The following is a 19,223-nucleotide window of genomic DNA, read 5'->3' as shown; positions in this document are numbered from 1 at the left end:
GAAGTATTTTTTCCCAGGCTAACATCATTTTTAATTTGCCCCAGGCTACGCTAAGTTAAATTCGATTAGAAATACACGTAAAGTGTGCTCCTGTGGAATACACATAGTAAAACGTATACACATGGCAGTCAAAGTGTTAAAACTTAACCTATATACGTCATCAATTTTATTTCGTCTAGGTTTGCTACTTCCGGAATATTTGGTTCGTCGTAAACTCTATATTTGTTAATTTTTTTCCCAGCTGGTGTCCAAAGAGGCGTTCTCTTTTTTCCAACTGCATTTTTAAATTCCTGAAGGTTAACTTTCTGCTAATCAAATTTTAAGTACATGAAAACATTTATTTTCAGTTGCCAACCTTCCTCTCTCTGTTATTGATCTTCTTATACCACGCCTTAGGCCTGTTTTTATCCTAAAGCAGTAAATTTTGACGTTAACTGCCAGCTATTTCGTTATATTTAATGGATCTTTTTGGTAATATAAAAAAACAAAATGTCTCACTTCAGATACATTTAGTTTTTTTTTAATTGGACCATTTCATCGTTCTAGGCCATATGTTTTGTTTATGACTAATTTGTCGACAAACCAATTTGATTACTCACTACTGCCAGTTCTGATGTCATATTCTTTAACATATTTTTACTGCCTAACTTAGAATTGGTTGTTTAAATCACTATTTTGATTAAAAAGCACATTTTTGGTCTGAAGCAGTATATTTTCAAGTTTCTATTTTTCTGTTGCTCCATCCATCTTTATTGAATAGTTACGTATTATCATTACATTTTAAAAAACAATAAAAAATCAATTTAAAAAGTATTTTCTTTTATTTACATGCTGAACAAATTATTATTATTTTACTTTGCTTTAACCCATTTATTTAATTCTGGGACAATCCTTAGGACGTACACAGCCACCAACAAATCCTATGTCATCGTAGATGTAACCCTTATTACATAGACAGGTAAACGTGCATTGCGTTGTACATACTTTATCTTTAGGGCATTCTGGATTCCTATATCTACAAGTTGGACTCGGACAGCAAGGAACGCATCCTTCGTGAGAATTTGCAGGACACTTCAATTCTAAAACAATATTACAAATAATATAGATGTGTTCTGATTAGATTTTACATAAAACAATTAAATATATCTTGAAATATACCTTGAATATATCTGTGGTCGAACCGACCAAAGGACAAATATTTCAATTCAAAATAATCTAAAGGTCAATAAACGGCTCTCCAGCAGTTTCTATTAATTAAAATACTTTAATTTCCCGACTTTCTATAATAAAAAAAATCGATAAAAATTGGGACATGGGATATTCCAAGCCTACTACGAGCAGAAAAGATCCGTAGTTTAATTTAAGAAATGAGCAGGAATACTATTGAAATATTAGGACCGAATGAAGTAAAATAGCCTGGTACAGGAAGACTAGAAATTCATGATCATGTTATCTATTTCTCTAGAGGAAAAAATAACTGTCCTCAACATCGCATTTATCATACACAAAACATTGAATAATCTCTAGAATATTTTACCCCTTACTCCGAAATTGCAGAGCTATTACTTAAATGTAAAAACACTATACTCAATCTTATAAAAATACATGCACCCATAGCAGACAAAAAAGAGAATGAGGTAAAAGAATTATATAAAGGAATAACGGATATCACAAAAAGCATCAAGAAACATCACAAGTATCCAGTGTGCAAAAACCTACACAGGTATGGATGTAGAATCAGACCAAAATCTAGTCGTTATTAATCTTAGATAAAAACTTCAAACAATACGCTGAAACAAACCAAAGAAGTGCAATATTAAAATACTTCGAAACAAAGGTGATAAAAAACCTTTTCTTTTTCTAAATGTGCAAGATGAGATACATTCTTCCGCAAAAGATGCTGTTTCGACAATTTTAATTTGTGCTTAAAGCTCTGATATTTATTATACAATTTATGAATAAACTGTCCTAAGTTCAACATTAAGATTATTGTGATGCATTGGAGATATCTCTTCATATCAAGGAAAAAACAGTTTGCTTTTTAAGTTGTATAATCTTTTTAACATTACACTTTTACTAAGCCGACGTACTTCTATAAACTACTTCACCATATTCAGTTTCTTACTCTTTAAATTCATGGTGATTAAACGCGCGCGACTTTATAAAATTAAGAAGTAAGTAAGAATATTTCCCTATCTGTGACCTTCTTAATGTCTTAAAATAGCATTCCCTATACTCCTACCTCCATGCTTAACATTGATCGTGCTCTATCTGTCGATATACTAATAAACTTTTTGAATAAAATTTTTCAACACAGACTTTAGTTCACCGTACAGGTCTTTGTCTGTTGTAGTCTCTTGCATTGGAATCAATATACACAATTTTTCGGTAATATTAAATTTGGTGTAAATAACACGTAAAATAAAGTTATGCTGTATTCGAATTAATTCTGCAATGCGTTTACGAAAAGTTGTTGCTATGTTTCCCAATAGAAAAACCACAAATACGATGGAACGACAACTTACTGGAGGCAACCTCTACCTTTAGCAACCAAACCTACTGAGGATCTTACAAATAGAATCATAAAAGAAGACGAAGAAATAGAAAATATATAGCAAACCATAAAAAATATAGTTGAAGTATAAAGGCAAGAACCTAAAAGTACGAAAAGGAAGAAGCGGAAAAAATGGATGACGGAAGATATTTTGAAACTTATGGAAGATATAAAAAATCACAAAAAAGCATATATTCAAAAATCAGAGAAACAAAAGAAAAGTGGATAAATGAAATGTGTGACAAGATAGAAAACCGAGACAACAAACATAATAGGGTAAAAGGAGAAGAGATGGACCAGGAGGATAGTCGGTCCGCTAGGCATACCTGACCAAGCTTGGCAACAGGGCAAGTCTATCCTACTCTTTTGCACGATACACTTACACGTGTAAGTGTATCGGGCTCTTTTGTATCGTTTAACATTAGTTGCTTGGCTATGGCTTCACGAGCGACAGATTGTCGCTAGCAGTAGCAATAAAATGTAGCGTGATAAATGAAAACAACAGCAGTGATACTGAGTAGCTCCACGCGCTGTAGATTGTCGCTTCGTTCCGAGACCGAGACGCGTCGTCAAGGTCGTGTCGCGTTTGAATAGGTCCAGACCTATTTTTTAGCAGTAATTTGCAGTGCGTTTGTGGCTCCACTAGCAGTAATTTGTCGCTTGTAGCGGTAATTGCCATTTAATAGGATATTTTTGTTATTGTTTGTTTAATTCTCTGTGTTTGTTAAGTTGTTTCTTTGTTTTTATAAATTACTATAAAGTTTTTTCATACAATTTTGTGTCTTAAATCATAACAAAAAATTATAAGTTCTAAGAAAGAAATAAATCCAATATTTTCTTTATCGGTATTCTAGATAACAAAAATCAATGGATGGTTTTTTTTTCAATCCCAATTAACCGTATCAAACTGTACTTTATAATAGATGCCATTATTAAACAAGAAAAAGTTGAATAGAGAGAATAAACAGTTTTTATTGATTTCCCGGAAATCTATTTTTTGGATTTCCTTCTTGGAACTGGTGATTCATTTCTATATAAGTGGTTGTCTAATCATATCATATAAATAAAATTTTAATAATTATTATTGTTTATAGTAATATTTTATTAACCTTCAGTACTAATGTTTCGCAGATTTTATGTCGAATTAGAATTTTTTATAAATTATTGTAACATAAAAAAGCAAGTTAGATATTGGAAAAGGAAGATTCATTACATCAACCCAATATGATAAATGAATATAATCTACATATGTTAGCCGTCGATCTACTTGATAATTCAGTAGCGAATTACAGAATACGCAGAGGTAAGAAGTGGTGGGGACCCCCTTTTTATTCTAATGAAAGTTAAATATTTTGTTTTTTTTTTTATTTTTAGGTAGATACATGTATAGACATCTTCTATTTCACATAATAAAAAATTAAAAGAAGACACTGGAATCCTGTAATATTCAAAAAACTTGTCAGGATATTCTTTTAATTTGTTGTGTAAAAGAAAAAATTTTCCGTCTGTCTGTCTAGGCACTAGAACAGGGTGAATCCACCATTTCCGTTGTTTTTTAACCCTAAGTCGACGGCGCAATGCCAATATTAAAGCAACTTTTTGTTGAAATGATAGATTATCGCTGTTTGCGACTCAAACAATCATTCAAAAATTCCTAGATTACCAGAAAAAAGGCTTTTGATAGAGTCCAGCATAAAAAATTGTTGTATGAACTACAGAAAAAAACCACACAAAAGATCTCCGCATCTCCGGACAAAAAAGTGTCCGACAAGGCTGTGTTATGTCTCCATTGCTCTTTAACTGGTAATCTAAATGCATATTCAAACAAGCACTAGACGGCTGCGAAATTGGTATAAAAATAAACTATTAATATATTAACATAGCAGAAAAATAAAATTTTTCCAGTTTTACGACTTATTTGTTATCTACACAATAAATGTCACAGTTAAAGTAAGCAAGTACAATTTTTAATAGTTTTGATAATTTAAATTCACACGGTCATCTCATTAAGCTTTCTTTTTTAATTGCATTGAGTCTTAAGTAAGCAAACATTTAGCTATATGTAGTTGTTAAATGTAAATGTAAAGGATAAACACTTAAAGACAGATAGATTAATGAAGAAAAAATCATGGATGACAGATGAGATCCTTAAACTAATAAACGAGAGAGACAAGAGATGCCAAAAATGACCCAGACAAATATAAAATCATAAATATATTAATAAGAACCAAAATCAGAGAAGCGAAAGAAAAAGAAGCCACGGAGAGATGCGAAGAAATTGAGACTCTGCAGTCAAAGTACGATAGTCACAATGTACATAGGAAAGTTAAAGAACTCACACGGGGACTAAGACGAAGGAGAAAGGAAATATAACTGATTCTGACGGAAACATCATCTTGGACAAACAAAGTAAAATAAGAACTTGGAAAAAATATCTAGAAAAACTATTTGAAGACAAAAGAGATAACACCTTTGAGCTAGAAGAAGGGGTAAATGATGGACCAAGAATATTACAGCAGTAAGTTTACTCCGCAATAACACAGGACGGATGGAAAAGCGACAGGCCCTGATAATATACAAGCAGAACTACTCAAACTAATGGACAACAAATCAATAGCAATAATCGCAAATATATTCAACAACATATACTACTCTGGAGAAATACCAACAGAATGGCTAAAATCTGAGTTTATTGCACTTCCAAAAAAACCAGGAGCCAAAAAATGCCAAGATGACCGTACTATAAGCCTCATGAGTCATCTCCTAAAATTGTTCCTAAAGATAATTCATAAGAGAATCTTCAAGCTGTGTGAAAGTCAAATTTCCTCCAACCAGTTCAGGTTCACAAATGCTGTTGGTACTATAGAGGCTTTGTTCTCAGTACAAGTCTTATTCTAGAGATGCAGAGACGTCAACTGCGACGTATACGCATGTCTGGTTGATTACGAGAAAGCGTTTGATCCACTACAGCACGCTAAGATGATGCAAATACTAAAACAAAAAGGAATTAACAACCAAGATCTGAAAATAATTAGAAGTCTCTACTGGAATCAGACAGCAAATCTCAGAGTTGAAGGTGAACACACTGATTATGTGAAAATCATACGTGGAGTGAGACTAGGCTGTATTTTGTCTCCTCTAATCTTTAATCTGTACTCTGAAAGAATATTTATCGAAGCTTTGCACGAAACTGAAAAAGGTATTCTACTAAATGGTTAGCAGCTAAACAACATTAGATATGCAGATGACACCATAGTATTTGCGGACAACTTAGAAGACCTACAAGTTCTTATGAACAAAATCACGTATTCTAGTCAACAATATGGACTTAATATAAACGTTAAGAAGACAAAGCTTATAATAATTAGCAAGAAAAGAATAAGAGAAGGTCAACTCTACGTCAACCAATCCCCTGTAGAAAGAGTGATGCACTACAACTACCTCGGCACCATAATAAATGAAAAATGGACCAACAACCAGGAGATTAGAGCACGCATCGGAAAAGCTAAATCCACCTTCAATCGGATGGGGGCCTTCTTCAAAAGTCACAACCTCTCTCTTGATACAAAAGTAATAATGCTGCGATGCTACGTCTTCTCTGTCCTTTTTTATGGTGTTGAATCGTGGACCTTGAACGAAGATATGTGCAGAAAACTGGAAGCATTTAAGATGTGGTTATATCGGAGAATGCTTAAGATCCCGTGGACTGACCGAGTCACAAATAAGGAGGTCCTTAGAAGAATGAATAATAATCGAGAAGTACTGACCACCATCAAATCTCGAAAGTTACAGTTCTTCGGACATATTATGCGAAATGAATCCAGATATGTTCTCCTTCAAGCCATCCTGCAAGGAAAAATATTTGGAAAACGAGGTCCAGGAAGAAGAAGAACATCTTGGTTAAAGAACCTCAGAATCTGGTTTAATACAACATCTGTGCAGCTTTTCCGCGCTGCTGCAGATAAGATAAAGATTACCATGATGATCGCCAATATTCGTAACGGATAGGCACATCAAGAAGAAGAAGTTGTTAACCAAGGTAGATTTAATGTTAGGAAAAAGGGAAACCATATTTCTCGTAAAATTTCCAAAATAAGACTCAGTCACAATAACCAAGAATAACTTATATCAGAATTTAAACCTAATACTCTTCTTGGTTCAGAAATTACACAAGACATGAAGATTGTGTAGTTTTTTTTAATTACAAAGATTGTTAGCAAATACTAATAAATAAGAAAAAGGCCAAAATGGAAAACCATGGGTATGGCAAAGTAATTATTGGAGGTCTTACTTTAATGAATTATCTTAAAAAAAACTAACAATCAAATATATTTAATCTCGTCCACGCAAAGGTCCCTCATAAAAGATTTAACCGACATCAATAAATTTTCAACCGGCAGCGATCATGGATAGTAGAAACAAACCCTACTGTATTGCTATACTTAAACACACTATTATCAAAAAGAAGTATTTTAAAGAAAAACGGAGTGAAAGTCTATTAACGCTAAAATCTTTCCTAAAATCAAATGTATGGTGGCGCACATCCCATAGATCAGAACTGGGAATCTAAACAAGATTTCAGGGAGTGGAGTATAGACATCTCACAGAAAATGTTTAAGATAAAAGAATATATAGACATATAAATAATTAATAACCATTACTAAAGTCAAAAAACAACAATATAATACAAGGCAAAATCAACATAAAAAATTAAAACGAATCACACAAGGATTTATCCTGTCGCCAGCACTGTTTAGCTTATACTTAGAGCACATAACTAATGAAAATCTTAAATAAACACATAAAGTAAATTGATATAATACTAAACGGGATTCCAATTAAAAAGATTAGATATGAAGACGATTTCATCATTATTGTGGATAATTTTAACCACTTATCTAAGATTACTAAACAAAATAGTAAAAATTAGCGAAGAATATGGCCAAACGGTCAAAGTAGCAAAGAAAAATTTATAATCGTAGTGTCTAACGTTGGTTTCCAGATTGACTAGAAACATATAGAAAGATTTAACAAATAGAAGTATTTAGGAACATATTTGACAGAAAATGGTAACGATGCCATAAATATTGAATCTTGTAAAAACATTATTATTTCAATACTTAAGTCAAGAACTAAAAGCGCAACTACTAAAACGTTACGATCCTAATGTATGATGTAGAGATATAAACCATGATTATATTTAGCTACAGTAAGATCGAAGCGTAAAATAGAGCATCCTGGATTGATAATATCAAATTTAGAGGCAAACAGATAAATATCAATTTCTACCATATATCATTTCGAAAAAGAATATGAGAAAAATAAGTATAGTATCTAATATTAAAATAGTGATGATATTACACCAAATTCGAAACAGAGAAGAAGTCTACAAGAATAAAAAAAAGAAACCAACAATTTATTAGACAAAACTAAACACAATCTTTAAAATTATGTCAGTCGCTGGCGAGCATCTTCAAGAGTCTAGCCTAAAGGAAATAATTTAATATTAATGCCGACATTACCTAAATTATATAATTATGTAATATAATAATGTAAATGTACAAGACTTCTTTACCTGCAAGAGCTACAGCCAAAATTGTAACGAAGAAGCACAACGCAAGAATTTTCATGTTTATTATTATATAAAAATTAAAAAATTATATATTATATTTATATTATTTTTTTAATTTGAAGTAATTAAAAATATATTATGACCTACGACCTAACATTAGACGTGTGGTTTTCCAAGTATCAAACAGTGAGATAATAGATTTTTAATATGACATTTAATGAACTAATTTCTTATGTTTTGAAAAGCAAAAAGATTATTTTGCTTTTATAATAACAAAGGATCCCGGCAATTTTCTTATGTAAAAGTGGTTTAAGTTGAATGGGCTGAAACGTTGCAGAGAGATAGTTTTGGCCAAGCTGATCAAGAGTTTTCATTGCTTTGAATATTCAAAAATCAATAAATTGTTTCTGAGTAATAGAGGTTCAAAATGTCGGATTTTAGTCCATTTAAAAAATACATATTTGTTTAATATACAGGGTGTTATTAAATAAGTGCAACAAACTTCAGTGAGTCACTAAATGAAAATTAATGACATTTTACTTTATAAAAAACTTTTTTTCCGAGATACAGGGTGTCGAAATTTTCAGTTGGGTGAATTCAGTTGAACTATGCAAATAAAATATACATATAACTAAGAATTTTATAGGTATTCATTATTAGCGTATAAGGTAATGGTCTCAATTTTTTTAAACAAAAAACTGGTAAGCCACTGAAATACTCTAAATTAGAAATCAGTTTTAAATTATTACTTTAATTTAGTGTTGCCCAAATGCAAGAACAGAATTTGTTTATTTAGATTCCTCCTGACTAAATTATAATGAGACAAAAATTGAATTTGAATGCAAAAATGCAAGAACAAGACCAAGACTGCAAGACCAAGACCGATTTTGGGCAACACTACTTTAATTCGTAACAAAACATGTTTCATCCTTTTTTTTTCATATATGGCGCCGTTTTTATACAAAAAAATAGAACCTCTTAACATTGCTATAAGACATTCTCAAAAAAATATTTTATTTGTTCGCATAAAAACGGCGCCTTATATGAAAAAAAAAGAAAGAAAGATTTTTTGTTACAAATTACACAAAAAATTTAAAAGTGATTTTTAATTTAAAATATCTCAGTATATAGTAGCATACCATTGTGGTAAAAATCATCACTATTGTTTTGAAGCTATTTTCTTGTGGCATTTTAAATTAGATACTATTTTATTGGGAATAAGCCACAATTGAAGGTTAAAATAAGTTTATTGACGTTTCAATTTCCACTTCGGACATCGTTCTCAAAATACAAACATTAATAAATTAAACAAATTTTGTTTTTTGTTACTTTGGTGAAAAATTCTTCTAATAATTTAATTTATCTGACTGATTTATATGATAATTCAGACATATATTATACAGTTTAAAGTAGACGACCTTAAAATGATATTGATAATATTGCTGAGTTGCGTTTCTGTGACGACTTTATTGTAAGAAAGTTCACTTGATTACATGAAATCAACTTTAACATAAAGACAACCATATGCCATGATGACAGCAAAATTTTCTTGTTAGTGGTTCTCCTGTTCCTTAATAATCATTTACTTTACTATGAAATCACTAACACTATAAGGTTACTCCCTAAAATTTTTTGGACTTATTGAGTAAAACTCTGTATATTATACAAATAAATATTATTCAAATTGACTAAAAACCGACACTTTGAACATCTGTTACTCAAAAACAATTGATTTCTGAGTCTTGGCGTATGATTTTATATCAGCATAACTTTTAATCAAAAAGAGAATGGAACTGAAACGGTAGACAGAGTCTCTCACTGCTGGAGTGGAGTACAAAAGCAAGAAAGAGCTAAAGCTAGTGCAGCAATCTGTAAATGAACGAATAGGTAAAATGGTCATATAAATATCTGAAAGACAGATAGTATGTAGTAGTAATTTTGAAGGTGTATGGCCCAACAGAAGATAGTTCAACGAGTGAAAAGAACGAAACCGCCATGGATACCCCCGTGGAAAAAAATTATGGGACAAAAAAGAAAAATTACGTGTATTCCTGTTTTTGTTGCTTCGTTTTTTGAATATATTTTTGCCAAAAAAATTATTTTTACCTTTAGTAAGTGACTTTTCGATAGGAAATTTAACTTTAAACAACTTTTCTGTAAATGTATTTATACGAAAACTGCATAAAATTCGCTTAAATTCGCTCCCTAATACAAAGGGACAAATTTACCTTTTTTTGAAAAACGCACCCCTTTAAATGGTGGCACTCCTCGGTTTTGTCCGTAGACCGTATGAAACAATAAAACCCCTTTAACATTGTAGTTTCTTTCTTAAGTACATATTCAAAACCTATAAGTATAACCTTTTTTAGAGAAAGGTGTCAAAAAAAAGGTGTTTGGAAAAATGATTTATGTGGAGAAAAACAATTGTAAATCTTCCACTAAACATAATTATTTGAAACATAAAACGGCAAATTAAATAAAAGACAAGCAGGATATATTATGGAACTTGTTCCTTTAGACTACACTGCCAACTGTGAACCCCGTACTGGACGGCCACAAAATGATCCTACCAGATCGTAAAATAAAGGTGCGTGAATTAAATCACAAGAATTAGTAAAGAGCGTAAAGAGAGTCATATTTTGGACAAAGTTCTGAATATGAAAAAAATATCCTGTCAATGGGTGCCGCGTTTGCTGACCATTAAGCAAAAATAAATATGATCGTGTAACCATTTTTCAGCAGTGTTTGGACTTTATATAAAGCACAATCCATAGGACTTTTAGTGTCGAGTGGTAACCGTTGATGAAACCTGGATCCACTACTACACACCAGAGAACTAAATGAAGGCGAGGCAGTGGACTGAAGACGCAAAAGTGCTCCGAGGCGGCCAAGAGTCGATCAATAGGGATCGGTTGGAAATGTCATGGCAACTGTATTTTGAGATTACAAAGGCATAATTTTAATGAAATACAATGGAACCTCGATTATCCGTCTCTCTATTAACCGTCACATCTGTTAACCTTCAGGGTCCATACATAAGTTATATTGACAACATAAGTAAAAATTTAATCATCAATTCATTTTGTTTAAGCATTGCGATAAGCCAAACGAAATTTGTTGAAATGTACACGTGAAGTTATGCCACCACCGCATTTTTTTATGTAAATAATTATTGCTTTTATTCAGGGATCTGGATTAAATTTCAATTTAAATAGATACTGATAAATGATACCGTGCTTTTAAAGTTTCATTTTTAGAATCGCAAGTCGAAAATAAAAACGCAGAGCACAATAATTAATACAGTCAATATCTGTGTGTCAACATAATTCAGTTTGATTCAAATTCGAACATTGATTTTGTCACTTAGTCGCATTGAGCAAAAAGTATGTTGTTCCGAGAACAACAATCAATGATTTAAAGAAAAATGGTGATGGAATTGAAAAGTATGCTTCGCAAACGGAATCATTGGATGGCCGGATGATGAAAAAAGACACAAATGAATTACTCAACATGGCACGACACGACACCCTGTATTTGTGGTTCGTTCAAAAAAGAAGCGAAGGTGTTCCTTTGTTTGGACCAATTGTTGACGAAAAAGCGTTGTTTTTCAACGTGAAATTGAATGGCGATCCTTTATTCAAAGGAAACAGCGGTTGGTTGGAAAAGTTCAAAAATCGTCACGGTATACGAGAACTGAAAATCAAAGGTGAAAAATTGAGCGCCGCAAGTATTGAAGTCGTTGCTGAATATATAAAAAGTTTCAAGATATTATCGATGAATATGGTTTGACACGTGATCAAGTGTTCAATGCGGATGAAACCGGTTTAAACTACAAAGCATTGCCAACGAAAACACTCGCTGCACTCTATGAAAAATATAAACCAGGATTTAAAACGCAAAGGCAACGAATCACAGCAATGATATGTTTAAATGCAAGTGGTGACCATCGCCTTCTTATATTATTGATTGGTTCAGCAAAAAAACGTTGTTTCAAGGGTATAAATATGAAAGCGCTTTCCGTTAACTACTACGCACAACATAATGCATGGATGTCCTAGGAAATATTTGCTGACTGGTTCAAAAAGATATGTACTGCAAACCAAAATTTGTGTATCTATTTTTCTAACGTCTTGTTTTTTAAGTTTTTCCCATCCTAAAGCCGGTATGCTGCGAACTGACGATGAAAATATTACGTGCTCTTTTCTGCTTGCGAATATAACATCACTGATACATCCAATGGATCAATTGGTCATTAAAACGTTCAAAAGAAGATACAGAAAAAAATTTATTTATTACCTAGTTATGGAAGAGGAATATTCTTTGCCAGAATACTGGAAAGCATACAATTTAAAACACGCAATCGACAATGCTGTGGATGCTTGAGCTGATGTTTCGGAAGTAACGCTGAAAAGAGGATGGAATAAATTATGGCATGAATTAACTCAAGATGAAAATGCCCCCGTGACAGCCAAGTGTGATGCGGTAACAAATGAAGTTATGGCTGAATCAACTGTTTTGTTTTCGTTGTATAAAGATGACATAAACGAATGGTTAATTTTTGACGCGGACGAAAACGGCTATCGATTGCTGACAGATGATGAAATCGTTGAAATGGCAACAGAGGCGGACGATACTGATTCAGAGGCTGACAGAGACTTTGATGGTGGCGATGTTGATGATGCTATTGCAACTCACAAAGATTTGCGTAAAGAAAGAGAAGCTGCATCGCACATACAAGAATTCATAAAATGGTATTATCGGCAAGAAGAAGCAAATAAGTTAGATTTGATGATTTTACGTCGATTAATAAATTCAGCTGTTGCAAAATGTAAAGTAACAATAAAACAAACAAAGATTTCGGAATATTTTAAATCAAATTGATTCAACTGTACTGACATAAATCCCTCTTATATTGTCAAATAAAACATACAAATAAAATTTGAGAGTTATACTATGAATTTTTTTTAATGTTCTGTTAACCATCTTTTCGATTATCCGTCATACCCTTGGTCCGGTGGCCTGACAGATAATCGAGGTTCCACTGTATTTTAAAAAAGGTAAAACTAATATTATTATGCATTATTGGAAAAACTGAAGCAGAAATTTAGTCAGAAATGGCCCAATATATGTTGTTTTTCCAAAACAATGCACCGTCTCATAAGAGCTTTATGACAATGGCAAAAATTCATGAGTTGTGATGTAATTGCTTTCTCGTGCAGCTTATTCTCCTAATTTGGCCCATTCTGATTATTGTATGGCCCATGTATTTGGCCCAAATCTAAGGAGATGGCTTGTAAACAAAAAATTAAACTCAAACGAAGAGATAATTTGACGTATAATCGATTTTTTTTTTTTTTTAAATATGTTTTTCATTTAAAAGAAGGTTACTTGAGACCATTTAGTATTCATTAAAAAAGTTTAAAGTTATTTTAACATTGGTTCCTAATAATGCAACCAAATATTCACTGCAACCACCGTTTCAACTTTGAATACAGTATATGGATGGTATGACTTTTTGATCTAGATTAAAACATCAAATAAAATATTTCTAAACACATTTGCGGTTATTTCCCAAAAAAAGTTATAACATCTTAAAATATTCCCGTGGCCACGTATTCTCATTATTAAGTAATTATTTAAGTAATTAACAATCATTTACTAACTGGAATGTTTCAATATATTTCAAATAAAGTATACAAATTTACTGAAACTAGTTAAACCAGCAGTACATACCAGCCTGACCAAACACTAATGTTGCTAAACAACTCAAAACCACAAATAAATAAAAAATATTCATTTTGAAAACTACTGTTACAAGACTATTGTTATAATACTAACCAGTATTAACAAAAAAAAATACGAGTATTTATATACACAGATTTTAATATTTATTGTTTACTGGAATATTATACCTATGACGATTTAAATATTTACTTATGGAATTATTGTAATGAAGCTATACTAATCCTGGTATGTTTTTTATTACCTACTTGTAAATTTTGAGAAATATTATCGGTCAATGACAATTGCCCTTAAAGTAAATTATAATAAATAAGGACAACACTTTTAATTTTTTTGTTATTTTAAAATTAGTCATAGATATCTTGGAAATATTTATTTAACTAGGAAAAGAGCATATTCAAAACATACGGCATTAATAATTAAAGAGATGGAATTCTCGAAGTTTATAACCTTCGAAGGTAGAATGTACATATAGTACCTACAGTTGTTTAACTAAATAATGTATATTTCACGAATTTGCGACTATTTTGGTTTATCGTTAGACACTCGACAGCCAATGGTCCAGTCTACTGTTTGTATAGCATATTAAGTAAGCAAGTAAATTGCTCTAGTAATAAAAATATGAAACAAATAATTTCTATACTTCTAGCAAACGGGTAAAAATTTACTAATACAAACTATAGTAAAGTTTCAAAATTATAGGCAACAAATTATGAGAACTGATTATTGACTCTTAACAAAAACACTCTTGCAAAGTTGCGATTATTGGTTATTTATCTATTATTCTTTAATATTATTATACTTTAATATTATTAATATCTTTTTTTCTTTGTCAACCATTTTCCATTCACTCCTGAATGTAGGTATCTCCCAATTGCTTCCATCTTTCTCTATCTTGCGCCAATCTAATCCACTGTTTGTCTGGCACTGCTCTTATGTCATCTACCCATCTTTTTTGAGATCTTCCCATGCTTCCTTGTCGTCTTTGGTCTCCATTCTAGAATTCTCCGTGCCCACCTGTTGTCAATATATCGGGCTACGTGATCTGCCCAGCGCCATTTCATTTTTGTAATCTCTTCCACAATATCCCTTATCTGCGTTCTACGTCTTATCTCGGTGTTTCTAATCTTGTCTCTCAGTGATATTCCAAGCATGATTCGTTCCATTGCTTTTTGCGTTGTTTCTAATTTTTAAGCAGATTTTTTGGTAGGGGCTACTGTGTCCAATCTGTAGGTATAAACTGGTAGTATGCATGTGTTATACACCTTTTTCTTTAGGTTTACAGGAATGGAGGTGTTTTTCAATGTATATGCTAGTTTGCCGAAAGCGCCCTATGCCAGTTTTGTTCTTCTTTTATTTTCAGCATATTGATTTGGTTTTCCTAGATTGATGATATGACCTAGATATACATAATGTTCAACATTTTCTATGGTATGATTCTGTATTGTTATATTTGTCTGGTCTCGGCTCAGTATTTTTGTTTTACTGTGGTTTATTTTTAAGCCTACTGCTCCTAAAACTGCATTTAATTGTTGTAACATATCATTTAGCTCTTGGATATTATCGGCTATTAAAACTATGTCATCCGCGAATCTCAAGTGGTTTAAGTATGATCCGTCGACGTTGATACCCTTGTTGTTTCATTCTAGTTTCTTAAAAATGTCTTCTAGAGCAAGGGTAAATAGTTTGGGAGAGATGGTGTCTCCTTGTCTTACTCCCCGTTGTAGTCTTATGGGATTAGTTTTTGTGCTTTCGTCCAGCTTTATCTGCATGGTGGCATTTTCATATATGTTTCTAATTATCTTAGTGTATCTTGAATCTATACGTGTATTTTCTAAAGATTCAAGCACTGCCCATAATTCGATGGAATCGAATGCTTTATGGAAATCGATGAACGCCATATGAATTGGATCATTATACTCGTTGCATTTTTCTATCAGTGTTCTTATGGTGTGCAAGTGGTCTATAATACTAAAATTTTTTCTGAATCCAGTTTGCTCGATAGGTTGATAAATATCGAGCTTATGTGTTGGGCAGTTGGTTATGGTTTTAGTTAGTAATTTATACAGATGTGATAGCAAGGAGATTGGTCGGTAATTCTCAACGTTTGCTTTGTCTCCTTTCTTGAATAGTAGAATGACTTCGGAGTTGTACCATTCTTGAGAAATCTTTCCTTTATCAATTAATTAATTAAATAAAATATTTAGTACCTGTTTCATTTTTCTGTCACCAATTTTCAACATTTTAATTGTAATTTTATCTTCTCCGGAGCATTTATTAGTTTTTAGTTTATTTAGAGCCATTCTTAGTATATAGTCGGTTATGTCCGGTATTGCTTCTGAGCCTGTGTTAATTATTGTTCGTTCAGTGCGTCGTTGTTGTGGTTGTGTATTTTTTGAGTATAATTTAATGTAGAATTTTTCAATGGCCTCGCTTATTTGCTTTCTGTCTCGGACGATGACGTTTTTCTCATTTTTTATTTCTATGATTTTTGTTATGCCGCGTGAGTTTTTTGCTTTCAGTACTTTCATATTGCAGTTATCTTGTATGATCGTTCTTAATTTCTTTCTTCACATTTTTGTTTAAACTTTTGAAGCAGTCCGAAGTTCGATCTGTTCTGTTTCGTCTTTATTGGAGTAGTTTAATTGTATTAGGTTGGAATTTAGATGTTTTGGCTGTTTTCGTGTTTTAGCATATTTTCTTAACCGATGTTGTTACAGTTACTTTTATTTTATTGGCTAGTCCGTTTATATCCATTTTTTTAATGTCTCTATTGATTTTAGTCTTGTGCTTAGCTCTTTTTGGTATTCCGTTTGTTTTTAAAACAAGACATCGATGGTTGGGTATCGTTCTCGTTTAATAAGTTTATTTCGTTCTACTCTCGTCTGTATTTTAATATTCGGTCTAACCAATCTATGGTCACTCCCGGTATAGAATTTGTTTAGTACTGTCACGTCGGTGCATCTGTTTTTGTTATTAGAGAGTACGTAGTCTATTTCATTCTTATTTTTCTTGTCTGGGCTGATCCATGTCCATCCATTTTTTAAAGAAATTGTTGAGACAAAATAAATTTTTGTTGGTCAAGTAGTTGTACAACATCTCTCCCCTTTCGTTCCTGTTGTCCAGCCCAAAGCAACCGATATACTGTATGTATTAATATACATACAGTTAAATAGTCGTAGAATAATGGACTTACTAATGTATCCAATAAAATCTGACAACGCTTACCAGAAGAAACCAACAGTAGATCATCGAAGCCGCAAGTTAGAGAAAGATATATCAGTCAGTCTGGGTATTAACTTGATACTCAGTAGCGTATCGTTAATGTTGTTAACCCTTTGCCGCTTAGTGGATCTACCGTAGAACCACCTTTAAACAATTTTTTTTCTGCTGAGTAGTCGTACACCAGACGAAAAGCGGTTTATACATCGCGTATTTCACCTACAACGCGATTACAAAATTCTAGAAACAGTTATGCATAGTGTATAAGTGTATATTCTACATTTGGCGCGCTCACAAGTAAATCAAACTGAGGTTATTTGTTGTGGTAAATAAACAAACAGCCTTCTAGTGATAAAATGTATGTATTATGTTATTTGTTGCTAAATAGATGTATTTATGTATTGCCATATTGGGTCTATATGAACTGCGTGGATAATTAATTGAATTAATTACTATTTAAATGGGAATAAGCCACAATTAAAGGTTATAATACGTTTATTGACGTTTCAATTTCCACTTCGGAAATCGTTCTCAAAATACAAACATTAGTAAATTAAACAAATTTTGTTTTTTGTTACTTAGTGAAAAATTCCCTCATAATTTACTATGGAATCACTAACAGGAGAATTTTACTGTCATCATGGCATGTATTTGTCTTTTTAAAGACGAATTACATGTTATGATCTTTTCTGACGGATATTCTCAAGTTAAAGTTGATTTCATGTAATCGAATGAACTATCTTATAGGGGAGGATGGGGCATTGTGAACCATCTAAGGAAGATATGCACATACTGTTAAACCAGAAATGATTTTGTTTTGTTTAATTAATTAGGGACGTTCATTAAACATTTAACTGTCATTTAGTTGCAATTGAAACATAATTTATTTAACGTATTTTCAACAAAAAAATGACAACTGACTATATGTCAAAAGTTCACATTGCCCCATAGGGTGGGGCAATGTGAACTACTGAGGAAAGTCACACTATTTCATTATCTAATGGCTATGTTTGGTAAATAAAATCAAGTAAAAAGAATTTTTTTATTAAAAATACTTAGAAAACCGGTAACAGAACATTAGTAAAAATAGACACATGTTATATTTATTCAGAAATACAAAATTCACACTGAAATTCTTCATCATCTTCTGGATCTATTCCCGCACATGCTTCATGAGCTCATTTCAGACAGGCCAAGCAACGTACCCATCCTTCTTCATTGGCTGATGAGGAGAACCACTCGTTACAGTAAAAACATTCAGCATCTTCACCATTGCCATCATCTTGTACTTGATGGTTAAATTTATTTTTTTTCTTTCCGTTACCATCTTTGGAAGGACAAACTTTTATTTTTTTGTTACTTCTTTCACTATCTTCGTGCTTATCATCATTTATTTTTTTCTTAGCTTTTTCCTTTTTCATTGTTTCTATTGCCTCCTTCGTGTTTATTTCAAGTTCTAATTTTAGCTTATACGGACTGGATGTCAGTACAGCCGTTTTACCTTTTTTGGATTTCCTCTTTGGTTCCATTAATTTACTTCTCTTTGGCAGAGGACGAATGTCTTTAGGGCTGTTTGCTCCAAATGAAGTTGTTGCTCTATTGTGTGCAGGGGAAATTGTCAATTGAAAATCGTTACCAGTATGAAGCTTTGCAACTGAGGTTGAAGCAATTACCTCATCTTGACTTAAGTGAGGCTCTGCAGTTGAAGGAATTGCCTCATCTTGACTTGACACTGGTAGACTATTATTCTCCAAATCTCTTTCAGTCGTAGCAGATGGTGCAAAATCGAGGTCTGTAAATATATTGGGATCATAAGGTACTATCCCACATTTTTTAAAAGCGTTAATAGCAGTCAAAGGTGTTGCAGCTTGTAAGAAAGCCTCACCAAAAATTTTAGAGATTTGGAAAGCTGTTACCACTCTGCCTGGGTTGTTATTAAGAAACTTTTCTAATGCCATATCATAATATCGTGCTAAAGGAGCCATGACACCAACATCGGTTGGCTGCATTCGATGGGTGGAATGTGGAGGCAAACAAATGATATGTACATGTTTTTCCCTAGCCAAATTAATTACTTCTATGTTTTTTGTATGGCTGCTGTGTCCATCCAAAATCAATAAGATCGGATCGTCT

General features: G+C 32.4%; 1 long non-coding RNA gene across 2 annotated transcripts; it reads right to left on the bottom strand.

Annotated features, from left to right (window-relative positions):
• Positions 1-802: 802 nt before the first annotated feature.
• Positions 803-13,974, bottom strand: LOC140440962 (uncharacterized). Of its 2 annotated transcripts, none has more exons than XR_011950959.1 (2): positions 13,860-13,974; positions 803-1,079 (listed from the first exon to the last, which is right to left on the bottom strand). It is a non-coding gene; the product is annotated as an uncharacterized lncRNA (long non-coding RNA). The 2 variants fall into 2 exon arrangements; XR_011950958.1 differs by lacking the exon at positions 13,860-13,974 and adding an exon at positions 8,130-8,921.
• Between the last annotated feature and the right edge of the window lie 5,249 nt (positions 13,975-19,223).

Source organism: Diabrotica undecimpunctata, chromosome 1 (assembly GCF_040954645.1).
Source record: "Diabrotica undecimpunctata isolate CICGRU chromosome 1, icDiaUnde3, whole genome shotgun sequence".
NCBI lineage: Eukaryota > Metazoa > Arthropoda > Insecta > Coleoptera > Chrysomelidae > Diabrotica > Diabrotica undecimpunctata.
This window is presented reverse-complemented; position numbering and strand designations above follow the sequence as displayed.